Below are 3,604 nucleotides of genomic sequence, written 5' to 3'. Positions count from 1 at the left end.
TCTTCCTTACTAACCATAGATTATGCCATGTCAACAGTAGATACGCGAGAGATTTCCATCACTATCAGACGATAATTTGTCGTCAGATGTTATACATTTAATAATATATTGCCGAAAACTCTTTTATCAAAAAAATTAATTACATTTAAAATTAAAAAACAAATTGTGTAATAGAGGTAAGGAAGCCCGTTGAGCGACAATCTAAAAATTCGGAGAAAATTAATTTTTGTCGCGCAATCCATCGATTGACAATAAGCTTACTGTTCGCCGACAATAATCTTACATAATCCTAATGTAACGCCTTAAATGTGCCGTCTGTATCGAACAGATTTAAACTATTATGCAAAAAAGCCTATTGTATTTAAAAGAGATTCCAATTTACAGATAGATTCTCGTTCTTTAAGTATCTTTCTTCATAGTTATAAATTTTGGATCCACGTTATATTTTAGAAACTTTGTGGCCTCATCTCATTGTGGTTTCTATAAAATTTCTGTACCCACGTAATTTTCTTAATATTTATATCTTCATACTTCTCTCAATGTTGATATGTAACAAACATATTGCTATGACTTTTGTAGTTTGTATATTTTTAAGCAACGTGAGAAATATCTTTGTGATCAGCGTAAGGTTTAATAATATTTGACAATAATTTGACAATAATTTTTTTTTTATTAATAATATTTAACTCGATAGTGCCGACAAGTCATTTTCGAATGAAAAGTACTTTGTTCTCGTGACTTTTCGCATCGTGTCGCTCGCAATAATACGAACGGATAAAGGAAGGATAAAAGATCACACAATTTGGCCAATACTACTTAGCTTCGTAATAAATCATCGTGAGATCGAAATATTTTATTCCGCCTCCGGTTTCCCATTTAAACGAGCACAGCCGCGAGAAACTGTATGTCACTTTGATGATTATTACTTAGCCCAGAGTTACCGATAAATCATCGCGAGATCGAAATATTTTATGCGCCGACATTCGTCTGGCGACCGTGGCAAGCCGTAGGATCGTAAAAAGAGGATTAAGATTCGCGAATAATCGTCAATTCGACGATTATTACCAGGCATAAAAAGATAAATCGTCATTGAACGAAATATTTCAGAAACAATTGTTTGGAAGTAGAATACTACAAATTCGCAATTGTAAAATATGATACGATTACGTAATCACGTTAGCTAATCGAACAAATTGTCCTTGTTTTTCAGATATTTCTCATCCTGTTGCGATTAATATTTCTGCGACTCCCATGATGTGTGATTTTAGATATGTGATATTAAGAACTATAGAAAAGCAATGAATATGTTTTTCAAGCTTATTATTTGCTTAAATGATAATTGTAGTTTATTGAAATAATGCTAAAAAGGACAATCTTCTATTTAAAAGTTTTTTTTTTTTATATAATTTTCGGGTTTATCTGTGAAAAAGGCTTTCTTTTTCTCTCTCTCATATATAGGAAATATAAAATATATTAATTGTAGATTTATATTTTACTTTTGATTTTTGAAAAAGCATTTCTCAGAATATAAAATTTATAACATTTTTAAAAAGAATGCAGTTTTTATGCAATTATGATACGATATATATGTTTCACTTTATTTTTCTCAAAATATTACAATTATCTGTATACATTTTTCTTATAATGAGCCAAAGACGAGGTGACATGCATTGATCGCAAAAATATTTAAAGAAGACTTAAAGATTAAAGAGAATACATACACAAAAGAAAGATGAAAGGGGCATTTTTCATGTAACAAATTTAGGTATAGAGCACCGTTTCTGCGGTACTTCCCCCTCTTCCTCTTCACCCCTCGTCAACGAATATTGTTTCTTTCATTCCTCTTCGAAATCTTATGACTACAATTAAAAACTCGATCGTTCGCATACACGTGAGTAAGATTGACGAAGCCAGGAAATAATCTCCGTGAGCGTAGTAACATGTACGATGTAAATGCTAAATTAGTGCTCAGAGCTTTAGTCTAATGATAAGTTCGATAGTGATAACGCGAATTCGTTTTCATCTTAGTCCTCTCTTTCTCTCTCATTGTATCTCGTTTAAATATCGTTAGAGACGTCGTTGTATAACATGTATGTGGTATTACAGTTGAAATACGCTCGATGTCGCGATATCATCGATCTATCATTGCTGTGGATGACATATAAGTCTATTGACTCTCTTTAACTTTACGGTTTAAAGTATTATGTGTTTTTGTCTAGACAATAATGGATAACCAAACTGACAATAAAACGATAATAATATTGAAGTAATAAATATGAAATTTTATTCCGCAAATATGTTCGCCCTATTTTTATTTTTTACTGCTAAATATCATAATATATATAATTATAAATGCTTCTCATGTTTATATATTTAATCAAATCTGATTTGTGTGTGACATTAATAAAAAAAAGAGAAATTAAATTAGTATACACACAACAAATAAGAAAAATGTGTTACATATTTTATAATATTATAAAATTATTTGTTATATTAAGTTTTTAAATATAAAGTAATTAACTTTGATGAATTATAAATATTCTAGTATGCAATATATGGTTTTATTTAATGCTACCAAGTCTTAGTTTTAACATACAATGACTAATTAATATAATTTTATAATTTTTGTATGTTATAGTAAATAATCTCAAAGATTGTTACTTGAAGATTACTCGATGTATATGCAGTATCCAATCAGTATCAATATCAGCAACAACATCATTAATATCAATATTAATACGTTCTACGCTATGCGCTATCGGCCTCGGATCCTTGACTATCATAGGTTCCGAATTATTGGAATTTACATTAACAGAATTATTATTATTGCCATTGTTATTTTCATTCTCCACGTCTCTTTTGTTTCCGTTGGATATATCATTGTTGTTATTGTTGTTATTCGAATTATTAATTATAGAAGGCGATACAGACGGATTATCATTGTTAACATTACCATAATTATTGTAGTTTCCGTTATTGTTTCTATTTACAATCTTCCCATCGACTTTATCATTACCGCTTGACACTCCATTGTTGCTGGTATCATTACCAGAGTTATTAATTATTAAAGAAAGAGGCAGCAGATTTCGCGCGTTCCACCGTTGTACGTTGTCAGATTGCCGATTGTCACCGTATTTGTTGCCATTCACAAGATTACTGTTGACGTTGTCGTCGCTGTTCGACATGTTGTTGTTGTCATTATTATTTTTAGAATTATTAATAATTAATGGCAACGCAACAGATTTGCGGTTGGTAACGTTGCTCGAATTGAAACTTTTTCCATTGTTATTTTCTTTTACTAAATTATCATTCACATCGTCGTTAATATGTATTTGCGACATTATTATTGTTGTTGGAATTTTCAGAATTAATAATGATCAATGTAGATAGCCTGATACTTAAATTTTTATCTTCGCGACTGAAGATAAATATCTAAAAAATGCAGAATTATGTTGATAATTTACAGAAATATGTAGTTGTAAAATTTTGATTCAGTGCACGAATTTTGTTTTTAATCAAAATTGATCCAAATTTTTTGAATCTCAGTACATTACGTTTGAAACATAAAATTAAATTTATTTTGTTCTATTAATAGCAAAAAAAA

This window comes from Formica exsecta, unplaced genomic scaffold, assembly GCF_003651465.1.
Source record: "Formica exsecta isolate Colony F162 unplaced genomic scaffold, ASM365146v1 scaffold8, whole genome shotgun sequence".
Lineage (NCBI taxonomy): Eukaryota > Metazoa > Arthropoda > Insecta > Hymenoptera > Formicidae > Formica > Formica exsecta.
This window is presented reverse-complemented; position numbering follows the sequence as displayed.